The following is a 12664-nucleotide window of genomic DNA, read 5'->3' as shown; positions in this document are numbered from 1 at the left end:
GGGAAGGGGTCATGAGCCATAGCATCTCACTTCTGTACCTGTCAAGCCCACAGGCTGCCCGAGTCGGTTAGGCATGCCCAAACCCACACTCTGGTCATCAACAGAGCAATTAAAAATCTCCTGTGAGTCGGCCACCACGGCGCTACGCACTGAAGCCACACAGAGCACATCTCTGATCTTGTCCTCACCATGACACTATAAGATGACCTCTGTGAGATCACAGATCACATCTGGCACTTGAAATCCAATAGGCAGAAGGAAGATAATCAGGCAGCAAGGCCCTTACAATCTCACTGGGGAAGCTACACACACACACACACACACACACACACACACACACACACTTCAATTCACTGAGTCCTCAGTTAGACCACTGGTTCTCCAATGTGGCCGCTAATCACAGTTACAGATTCCTGGGCCCATCCAGCCCTGCTGCACCTGAACCCTGAGTGTGAAGTCTGTTTGGTCAGTTACTTACTTTTTAAAGGTCACTGGGGGTTGCTGAGAAGCAGCCACCTAACCAAGGGTCGACGTGGCAGGCATTGAGGGTGAGGATCAGGGTGGGGATCTGAGCCCCATCACCCTGTCAGGAGTTCACAGCTATGGCCCACGAGCAGGCCCAGGCCAGATCCTAAGTGTGATCCTGCTGATAGTGTCTGGGGGTGCAGAGACCTGAGAGCATCAGGACCAGTCACCTGAAGTCACCTGAGTTCTTTGTGAGGACGAGGAACATGGGAAAGAGGCATACATTCCTTCGTTGGAGGTTTTCACTGGTTCAGAATTTAAGAGGGGTGGGATAAAAAGGAATTGTGGTCAACACCACATCTGTTCTTTTAATTCTATCCATGAAGGAGTGAAACAAGCCTTCAATAAGTTTTCACATAAAAACCTATTTTTCAAATCCAAGCTATTTTATTAGAGAAAATAGCTTGTTATGTGGAAGAGCACTTGGAAGGAAGAGACAAGAAAAAAGGGTAAAGATGAGAATCTCCCAGATCAAATCCTTCTTCTCCGTGATTGGTCATTGGACTCCAGAAACTTCTTCCTGGGAGGTAGCAACTTGGCATTGCCTGCACTAGCACCTGACAGCCTCTGTCCTTGGATTCCGTATGCAGTCTGTGGTGGGACAGTAGCTAATTCAAGTCTGCAACCCTGGTGCCTAGCAGGGGCCTGGCACATAGTAGGCAGTTAGTGAACTTGTGGGAACAAGGTCCAGGGCCCTCTTTTTCACTCTCCTATACTGAGGTTTTCAGCCCTAAAATAAACCATAGGCAGACTTCAAAGATTCCTGGGGAAAACAAGCAGGAAGGTGGCACCTGAGGGACCTTGGCAGCCTTCTTCAGTGTGGGTCCTCTTGGGGCTTCTGCTCTGCCTCAGCAGTCTACAGGGCCCACAAACACAGGCCCTAAACACTACTTGAACCAGGGAAGGGAAAAGGCAAAATCCTGGGAAGAAATACTAAAAATACATTATTATCTCAAAATATTCTCAGGCTATGGAGCAGCTAAGATGTTCCTAGATTCTTAAACCTCAGAAACGGTAATAAATGCGTGTGATTTTATACCAAAAAAAAAAAAAAACCCAAAATATTCCCCAGCTACATACACATTCTATGGGGACACACCTGGGTCATTTGTGATGGTAGAAGAGAGGGAGGACTATGGATTCCATCCAACATAGCAGCCACACGCACGGTCACAGCCAACATGTGTCACCCAACGGCTGCAAAAGTGAAGGTAAGTGACATGGAGCTCCACCCTCCACTGGTTAAACCCACAGCATCAACCCAGGGGTTGAAGACAGCTCTGATCTGAGCAACTTATGGAAGACCAGGGCCATGGAGGAGATTCAGTGGGGGCAGCAGACAAATGGTCAATAGCCTGTCCCTGACCAGGCATCACAATTCTTCAGTCTACAAAGACCCAGTGGTAGCAACATATGATTAAACTCCAGATGGATCTCATAAAAAGGACATGTGAGGTACACGAGTTAGTCACCCGGCCAAGGTTGTACATCCTGGCACATAACCCTTCAAGTGCAAGAGAGAGAATTCCAGGGCAGAGAGTGACCTTAGCTTAGGGTCAGGACGTAGTCTTACTTTTCCATGTTCCTTTTCCATCTCTAGTTCATTTTTCTAGAACAGAGTGATTTTAGTGATGGTATCATGCTTGGTCAGAGTGTCACAGAGTGTCAAGTTCAAGGTCACTCCCTTCTCTCTGTGGACAGGCAGGGTGTGCCTGCAGCAGCCGGTTGAGAGTATGAGTGTGTCTGGTAGGCAGAGTCTGCCTTCTGCTGCTCTGTGGAAGTCTACTCTGAGATGAGGCAGCAGTCGTTCTCTGAAGGGAGAGGGGGACACCTGTCCAGAGGTGGGGATGGCAGGGCATGCAGGTCTGCTCTGGGAGACGGTTGCCACAGGCACAGCTGAGACCATCTACTTCCCTCCACCTTGTTTTCCAAAATGGGATATGAGGGCCAGAGCATCATATGAGCTGGGAATTGTTAGAGCACAGACTTTGAGTGTCCCCAAGCCCAGCTACGCATCAGAACCTGCACAAGGTAGGATTTCCAGAGGACACAGGGCTCATCAGGACTTGAGAAGCAAGGAGGCTACAATTCTCTGGGGACCTGTTTGACATCTGTGGGCCAAGTGTGGGGTGAATAGAGATTTCGTCTTATGCCACATCTCCTCAGATAAGATGGGCTTCCCCACCAACCCGCTTCAGAGAGGGTGGAAATTGTCCAACAACCTGGGTTTTGAGGCAACAAAGAACATATAAAGCACCTGTGTTGCACAGGGCCATGTGGCTCAGGGAGTGCACCATACTCAGGGGAACCAGTTTTCTGGAGTATGGGATAAGACATGATGGCAGCCTGCCTCCACTGCTGTGTTAAATAAGAAAAGCATTTGCTTGGTCTCCACTTACACCCAGACCCCACCACCACACGCCCCTGCAGTCAGCACAGAGGTGGACACAGAATTCACATGCTGCAGCAGAGACAGGATCACCCCCAGAGGAGACAGGCCTAGCCTCAAGAGGGGGGCACATCCCTCCGGGTGGTGCTACAGGGGTTGGGGGCCATCGCCCCTTGAGGAGAGGGGGGCCTCAACCTAGAGGAGGAGGGGCCCCCTCCCACCGGGTAGCTAGGGGCGCAAGGGCCCCTCGACGGCCCTCCAGGAGGCCCCTTGTAGGCCCTCGAGGAAAGGGGGCCCTCAATTCTCCCATGAAGGGGAGGGCTAAGGCTCCCTTTGCTGTGGCCAGGGGCGTGGGGGCCCCTCCTTGGCCTTCAAGGAGAGGAGGGCCTCACCCTCTGAAGCCCCCTCTGCCTCTGGGTGTCGAGGGACACTCCTCTTTTCCCTTGAGAAGAGGGGGGCGACCCTCTGCCATAGGTGGTGAGGTGCACTCAGACTCATCGCCCCTAGGGGTGAGGGGACTCCCCCCTCCAGGGTGAAACCCCTCTCCCCTGCAAGACAAGCAGCACTCGGACCCATTGCCCCTAGGGGTGAGGATACGCCCCCCTAGAGGGGGAGACCCCTTTCCCCTAGATGTCCAGGGGCACTCGGACCTATCACCTTTAGGGGCAAGGGGACTACCCCCTAGAGGGGAAGAACCATCACCCCTGGGTGGCAAGGGGTGCTCAGACCAATCGCCCCTAAGGGTGATGGTACTCCCACTAGAGGGGGAGCCATCTCTCACCTGGACACATCGAGCCTGGAAGAGAGGGGCTCTCCCCTAGAGGAGGAGACCCCTCTCCCCTGGGTGGCAAGGTGACTCACCCCTAGAAGGAAATATTCCTGTCCCCTGGGTAGCCAGGGAACTCCCCCCTAGAGGGGGAGACTCCTGTCCCCAAGGTTGTGAGGGGACTTTGCCTGCTAGGGCTGAGGTGACTCCCTGATAGGGGGGAGAGACCCTTTTCCCCTAGGTGTCGAGGGGCGCCTGGGACCATCGCACCCAGGGATGAGCAGGCTCCCTACTACAGAGGGAGATTCTTCTCCCCTGAGTGTGAGGGACTCCCAGGACCATCGCACCCAGGAATGAGTGGGCTCCCCGCTACCGGGGGGAGACCCTACTCCCCAGGGTGCCTAGAGGCGCCTGGGACCTTCACACAAAGGGGTGAGCAGGCTCCCCAGTACCGGGGGGAGACCCCTGTCTCCTGAGTGCCAAAGGGGGACTGGGACAATCACACGAAGTGGTGAGCGGGCTCCCAACTACCTGGGAGAGACCCCTCTTCCCAGGGTGCCAAGGGGCGCCCGGGACCCTCACATCCAGGGGTGAGCAGGCTCCGCAGTACCAGGGAGAGACCCCTCTGCCCTGGGTGCTGAGGGATGCCAGGGACCATCACCACCAGGGGTGAGCCAGCTATCCACTACAGGGGGGAGACCCCTCTCCCCTGGGTGCCAAGGGGCACGCAGGAACGTCCTACCCAGGAGTGAGCTGGCTCCGCGCTACAGGGTTAGGAAGGAGACCCCTCTCCCCTGGGTATTGAGGGGAGATCCCATTGCATCCAGGGGTGAGGGGATTCCCCCCTACCGGGTTCAGGGGGAGACCACCCGCCCCTGAGTGCCGAGGAAAGCTCAGACCCATCGCACCCAGGGGTGAGGGGACTCTTCCCTGCAGCGGGGAGGCCACTCCCCCCTGGCTGCCGAGGGGAGATCAGACCCTTCACACCCAGGAGTGAGGGGCCTCCACCCCCCCCAGGGTGGGGAGACCCGACACACCCAGGTGTCTGGGGGAGCTCCGATACAGCCACACAGAGGGTAGAGGGGACTCCCCTCACTCCAGGGGGGAGGCCCCACTCACCTGGATGCCTGAGAGAGCTCACACCCCCGCACCCAGGGTAGAGGGGACTCCCCTCCACTCCAGAAGGAAGATGCCTCTAACCAGGGTGGCAGGGGGAGCTCCCACAACACTGCACCCAGGGTAGAGGTGACTCCCCCCCCCACATGGGGGAGAACTCTCTAACCTGGGTGTGGGGGTGAACCCGGATACCACCGCACCCAGGGTTAGGGTACTCCCCCCTACAGGGGGAGACCCCTCTAACTTGGGCATGGGGGGAGCTCTGTATACCATCGCACCCAGGGTAGAGGGGACTTTTCCCTCCAGAGGGAGACCCCTTTAACATAGACATCTTTGGGCACCCAGATACTACAGCACCCAGAGTAGAGGGAACTCCCCGCTTCACGGGAGAGACCCTCCTAACATGGTCGTCGTTGGGAACCCCCACCACACACAGGGTACAGGGTACTCCCCCCCTCCAGGGGGGAGGCCCCTCTAAAGTGGGCATTGGGAGGAAACCCGATACTACCACGCAAAGGCTACAGGGGACTCACCCCTCCAGGGTGGATACCCCCCTAACGTGGGCGTCGGGGGAACACGGATACTGCCGTGGCCAGGGTACAGGAGACTCTGCCTCCCAGGTGGGTGACCCCTATAACGCGGACTTCGGGGGGAACCCGGATACCGCCGTGCCTAGGGTAGGGGGGATTCCCCTCTGAAGGGGGAGACCCTTCTAACCTGGGGGTCGGGGGGGAACACCCAAGGCACCCAGGGTAGAGGGGACTCCCCCGCTCCAGAGGGGAGACACCTCTAACCTGGGCGTGAGGGGGGACCCCGCATACCACAGACCCAGGGCAGAGAAAACTCTGTCCAACGAGGGGGGACTCCTCTAACATGGGTGTTGGGGCGGGACCCGAATACCAGTGCACCAGGGCAGACAGGACTCCGCCCTCCGGGGAAGATCCCACTAACCTGGGGTCGGAAGTGACCCCGGATACCACCAAACCCGGGGCAGAGGAAACTCCGCCCTCCAGGGGGGATACTCCTCTAATCTGGGCTTGGGGGGACCCTCACCACACCCAGGGTAGAGAGGTCTCCCCCCTGGAGGGGCTTTGGGGGGGCTGATACATCCACACCAAGGGTACAGAAGACTCCCCAGCCAGGGGGGAGATCCCTCTAATCTGGGTGTTGGGGGGACCCCACTGCACCCAGGGTACAGGGGATTCTCCCATCTAGGAGGGAAACCCTTCTAACCTGGACATGGGGTGGGGACCAGGAATGTCTCTGAACTAAGGATACAGGGGACTCCCCTTTCCAGGGGGAGAACCCCCTTACCTGGGCTTTCAGGGAACCCCTACAGAACCCAGGGTAGAGGGAACTCCCCCATTAAGTGAAGAGTGAGCCAAGGGGTCCTAGAAAAGGAGCAGGGATGTGTTTTTTATAGGAGCCTTCAGTTCACAGAGGCCAGCCAATTCCACTTCTCTGCCTCAGGTGAGTAGATCATCAGAGAGACCAGGACAAAAACAGGGCCAAAAATGGGCACCCTTTGGGGATACCATGTGTCTGGTAGCTGGTGGGATGGGGGCCAGGACCCCAGCAAGGAGTCCAGGCTAGGGACCTGAAGGAGGGCCCATGCCAGGGAAGACCTGGGAAGGGCATGGCCAGGTAGGCGGGCAGCACTTGTGGCCTGCAGTGCAGGGAAACCAAGGGGAGTAGGGAAGCGGCCCAAGCAAGAGGCCCCCAGTCAAGTCTAGGAATCCACTGGGCAACCAGGGCCACCAGAGGCTCAAGCTAGGAGCCAGGCCAGGGAATGGAGAGCCAAGGGTTGAGGCTGGGGCAGAGGGCTCAGGACACTGGACAGGGCTGGGGAGGGAAGGCAGGGGATCCGGCAAGGGGGAGTCCCAAGGCCACTGTCAGGTGTCAGGGTTCTGGGTGCAGGACCAAGGGCCCAGGGAGAGCAAGGGGCCCAGGCAAGGGGCAGGGTTCTGTTTTCTAAAAGGTGTCCTGGTCCAGATAAGAATCCTGGGCCAGGGACCTGGCAAAGGGGGCCTGGCAAGGGATGGGGGCCAGGAGGAGGGCCACGGGAGGGCTCCGCGGGGGGTCGCGGTGGCTGTGGAGAGGGACGAGAGCCAGGACCCAAGCAAGGAGCCCAGGCAAGGCACCCACCCGACTAAGAGGAGGGACCCCAAGAGCAGGAGGACCCTGCCAGGGGAAAGCGGGAAGGGGGAGGAAGGGGCGGTGCGAGGATGAGGAGACAGCGGGCGGGCGGCTCAAGGGGCACTGAGGGGAGTGCCGTAGGGGGCCCAAGCAAGGGGTCCCCAGGTCCCACCCGACTCACGACGCGATGCCAAGCGACACCATGCGACAACGGGAACACGGTCAGGAGCCCAGGCGCGGAGCCAGGCCCCCGGACTGGAGCGTAAAGGGTCAGGGTTGCGGAGGGCTGGGTTGGGGTATGTATGCAAGGCGGGAGCGCAGGGGAGAGAAGGGGGTGGATGGCGCAGGGCAAGGTCCGAGCAAGGCCCACGTCCACTGCCAGGTGTCAGGATGCGGGCTACGAGGGGGTCCTAGGCCAGGGGCAGGGCTGTGTTTCCCATAGGGAGCCTTCAGGGCGCAGAGGCCAGCCAATTTTGCTCCTCTGCTCCAAATGAGGAGATCCTCAGGGAGGGACCCGGACTAAAGGAGGGCACCCTTTGGGGGTACCCTTCCACCGGTATCAGGGGCTAGAGCGGGGACGGCTGCTGGGTGGGAAGCCAGGATCCACTGGAGGAGCCCAGACTAGGGAGAAGCAGGGGGAGCCAGCCGAGGGTCCCGGCAGTGCCAGGACACCACAGCACAATGGGAACAGAGGGGAGGCCCAGGAGGGGGCGCCAGAGAGGGACCTGAAATCAAGGGACAGGGACAGAGACAGAGTCCCAGAGAAGGGCGGCCAGGGGCTCAAGCAAGGGGCCAGGCCCAGGAATGGAGAGCCAAGTGCCAGGATTGGGGGCAGGGCTGGGGAGGGGAGAGAGGGGAGAGAGGGGGAGCTGGTGGCACACTGGGAGGAAGGCTCAAGACCCAGGTCCACTGCTGGGTGTCGAGGTCAGGGAGCAGGGCCTGGGCTAAGAGAGGCCAAAGGGCCCAGGCAAGAGGCAGGGAGACGTTTTCCCCTAGGGAGCCAGGAGGGCCAAGAGGCCAGGTCTACTCCCCTGGCCCCGGAGAGCATCCTGGGAAAGGGATCAGGAAAGGGGGCTTGGCAAGGACAGGGAGGAATGGAGGGCCAAAGGAGGGCACAGCAGCAAGGGCCGGAGGATGGGGGCTGGTGGAATGGGGACCCCAGCAAGGAGACCAAGCTTGGGACATGGAGGAGAGTCAGGGTTCCGTAGGGCTGGGGGGAGACTCCTCCAACCTGGGTGTGTGGGGGAGAGCTTTGTACATCATTGCACCCAAGGTAGAGGAAACCCTCTCTCCAGGGGGTAGACCCCTGCAACTTAGGTGTTGGGGGGAGCTTTGTACATCATCGCACCCAGGATAGAGGAGACTCCTCCCTCTAGGGGAAAGACCCCCCCCCCAACCTGGGTGTCGTGCGGAGTTCCCCACCGCACCTGGGGTAGAGGGGACTCCCGCCTCCAAGTGGGGAGACCTCCCCAATCTGGGTGTCCAGCGGAGCTCCCCACTGCCAACCGGGGTAGAGGGGACCCCCCCCGGGTGAGACCCCTCCAACCTGGTTGTGGGGCAGAGCTCCCCATCACACCCTGGGTAGAGGGGACTCCCCCCTCTGGAGAAGGAGACCCCTCCAACCTGGGTGTCCAGGGAAGCTCCCCTCCGCACCCAGGGTAGAAGGAACTCCCCCCTCTGGGTGGGGGAGACCCCTCCAACCTGGGTGTCCCGGGGAGATTTGTACATCATTGCATCCAGGGTAAAGGAAACTCACCCCTCCAGGGGGGAGACTCGTCCAACCGGGGTGTCTGGGGGAGCTCCCCACCACACCCAGTGTAGAGAAGACACCCCCCCTCCTCGGGGGAGACCCCTGCAACCTGGGTGTTGGGGGAGCTTTGCACACCATCACACCTAGGGTAGAGGGGACCTCCCCCACGGGGGAGAGACTCCCTCACCTGGATGTTGGGCAGAGCTCCCCACTGCACCCAGGGTTTAGGGGACTCCCCACTGGGGGGGGAGACACCCCCAACCTGGGTGTAGCATGGAGCTCCCCTCTGCACCAAGGTAGAGGGTCTCCCCCCTCTAGGCGGGGGAGACCCCCAACCTGGGTGTTGGGCAGAGCTCCCCACCTCACCCAGGGTAGAGGGGACTCCTCTCTGGGGCAGGAGGAGACCACTCCAACCTGAGGAAAGACACAGAAATTAACATTATCTCATTATATAACTCATTATTCCTTAAATACTGAAAAATGCTTGGCTCATATGAAAATAACTAATGCTTCTGGAACTAAAACTACAAATTCATTTGCTTTATTGTCACAGAATTTTTGTTACAGAAGTAGTTTATTACACTCAAGAGAAAGAGCATTTTCTTTTTTCATCAGAAATATTTTATGTTTTAAAGAATTTATTTTACTCCTCTCTCCCAAATCTCAAATGGTGATGTTCTCAATTTAAAACTTTTCTCACAAAAATTTTTTCGAAGTTCATTTTCAATCCACTCACTGAATGAGCACAAGCTTTATCTGTGAGCATTCATATAAGGTAAGTTAAGCACATGATCAGGGAATCAATAATTTTGAAGGAGAAGAATATGGTAACTAGATAAAGATAATGTAAAATTTTCTTGACCTGGTTCCCAGATATCTACATCCAGTCATTGGTAGCAGAATGACATAAGCTTGAGAAACATGGACAGATTTTTAAAGGAGACTCGGTACCTACTTCAAAGCCACCAGGAGTCTAATGCCTGATTGAATGCATTGCCATGGTTGTCACAAATAAGGTATAATCTGGCACCATCCAAAGAGTGGCCAAGTATCTGAGAGGTCTTCCAAGTGTCCTTAACCTTATTCTTGGAGGAAATTCTCTTTACTTTCTTGGAAATGAACAAGGCAGATTCGATGTGACAAGTTGAATCTGACAGATATCAACACCTGAATCATTTCTATTGGAAAAAGAGTTTTTATTGAATTTATTTTGAGGTGTGTATCCTATTTCCTTTTTCAAGAATCAAGAGAAGGGGTTGGGGTTGTGGCTCAGAAGTAAAGTGCTCACCTCGCACTGCGAGGTCCTGAGTTCAATCCTCAGCACCACATAAAAATAAATAAATAAAATGAAGGTTTAAAAAAAGAATCAAGAGAACTTATAAATAGCTTCCTTAATAAATTACTTTATTGCTTTGTTCTTTATTCCAAAAACATATCTTGGATTCACATTTGGGTCAGCTAATTTCCATATTGTGTTTATGACAGATCTTCTCCTATTTTCCCATATCCTAAAACTACAGCACTGTCTTCTGTTCTCCTACTTCACAAAGCATTTTTTTGGGAGTAATATCCAAGAAGCAATGAAGACTGCTAGCTCCACCAGTCATTGTTTTCAGCTTTGTAATCCAAAACTGTGTCATGAGCTTCATCCTGCTCACATGGAATATGCACAGTTCACATTGGGGCTATTTGACTTGCCTGGGCTCCTGGACTGGGCCACTTGTGTTTCTCTATAATTCTTTATATGGTTTTTACACTAATTTTATAAGCATTATGTCAAGAATATGGACTCTCAATAACTCTGGCTTACTTTCAAAATGTATTTTGATATAATTGGAAAAACCAGGATAGATCATTAAAAACACTTATTCCATCATTCTTACTAATAATATGAAGATCCAGAATGTATGCACATCAAACCTCTGAATGCATTGTTTATATGTAAGAAATTGAGCAAAAACCTTGTCATTTAATGTGATTTTGAAATATGTCCTCTCAGACACCCAGAGATATATAAAAGAGGAACTAAAGGAGACTTCAGTTTCTACTCATGAGCAGCTGCACACCTTGGAAAAGACATTTTATGTAAAGGATATCTCAGATCATTCTGACAAAGAATCTATCTTTTCTAGTATACAGGTTTGAGAAAAAAATGAAAACAAAAATATGGCATTTCTTACACCTGATAACTGAGAAGACATGTCACCTTCCTCCTGTTCCCAGGAATATATTGTAAATGTGGAAATATCAGAAGCTGTTTCTTGAAGAAAATGGATTTTTTTTTATAATATTTTATTGTTGGTTGTTCAAAACATTACATAGTTCTTAATATACCATATTTCACAGATTGATTCAAGTGGGTTATGAACTCCCATTTTTACCCCGTATACAGATTGCTGTGTCACATCAGTTACATTTCCATTGATTTATAAATTGCCTTTCTAGTGACTGATGTATTCTGCTGTCTATCCCATTCTCCACTATCCCCCCTCCCCTCCCCTCCCCTCCCCTCCCCTTCTCTCTCTCCACCCCCTCTACTAAAAATCGTTTCTTCCACTTATATAATTTTTATCCTACTCCTCCTTTCCTCTTATATGTAATTGTGTATAACCCTGAGGCTCACCGTAACCAAGGACAGGGTAGAGAGGAAGAGCTGGAGAAGAAGATTAACATTAAACAGGGATGATAGGCGGGAGGGAAAGGGAGAGTTAAGGGAAGAAAATGGATTTTTTTAAAAGTAGAACACTGTTGGTGACCACAGATAAAAGTTTGCCAGAGGAGTTTGATGTTATGGGAAGTCCTTCTTCTTTTAGCTACAAAATATACTACATGAAATCTCTCCACAAAAGTAAGGTCACAATCAAGAATAAAACAGAAATTGACATTATTATCATATTTCACATATATCATGCATTTTCTTTTTCTGAAATGTTTCTTTCAAAAACTTTGTGAAGTTTTTGAAACTTCACAATAACCACGACAGACATTTAAACTTTACATTTGTTGTGAGAAATCACAACACATTGAATATTTTTTCCTATCACAAGTGATAATCAGAATTTGATATTTTCTATTTTCTTCCAAGAAATATCAGTCTCTTAATATTTTAAAATAAAATGTTAGAAGTGACAATTATTTGTGAAGCTTTAAATGAAAAATTACTTTTGCAGATCAACACTTTTTCAATGCTATTCATATATTTTCTAGCTTACTCCAATGATGCTAATTATGTTGACTCAGTCAAAAGCAGTTACCTGAGCTGACAATTCTCACCTTGGTTAAAGACTTCACAAGCCTAGGATAGTACTTAATCCCTCACCATTCTACATATTTATAAAGAAACCTCGAGAATGTGTCCATTGGGATGGTTTACCTGAAGACCCCTCCCTGTTTACACTGCTCTAAAATTGACATCAACAGACTTGGTGAACAATTTTTATCTAACCATATGTTCAACATAGTGCAGATCCAAAGACAAATAAAAGAGCATCTCCACCCTTAGGAAATCTGCAGGAAAAAAGAGGTAATTCCTGGCATAAAAAATGCATAGTAGGTATAATAAGCTCACAGAGAAGGGGGTGATATGCACATTTCCATGCAGTAAATGGGAGATACAAAAAATAAACATACCAATGACACAGCAGTGATGCTTCAGTTGAAAATTTTAAGAAATTCTTAATGGCTTATTTTCTCAGGGTTAGCAATGGAACCCAGAGCTGCATCATGCTAGGCAAGCACTCTACCACTGTGCTACACTCCCAGCTCAACTGAAATTGAAATGGAGAATACGGACCATAAAATTATTCTTTGTTTGTGCATTATATTTCTTGACAATTGTTTTACTGAAATTCTATAAGAGGTACATTGTCCTCATTGCTAAAATGTTAATATTGTACTCTTTGTTAAAAAAATATTATAGTACTTATACATGGTGGTGCTCAAATGCAGTACTCACAGATTGTGACTCTATAGTAAATAGATG

This window comes from Spermophilus citellus (genome assembly GCF_964194105.1).
Source record: "Spermophilus citellus genome assembly, chromosome: 7".
NCBI classification, from domain to species: domain Eukaryota; kingdom Metazoa; phylum Chordata; class Mammalia; order Rodentia; family Sciuridae; genus Spermophilus; species Spermophilus citellus.
This window is presented reverse-complemented; position numbering follows the sequence as displayed.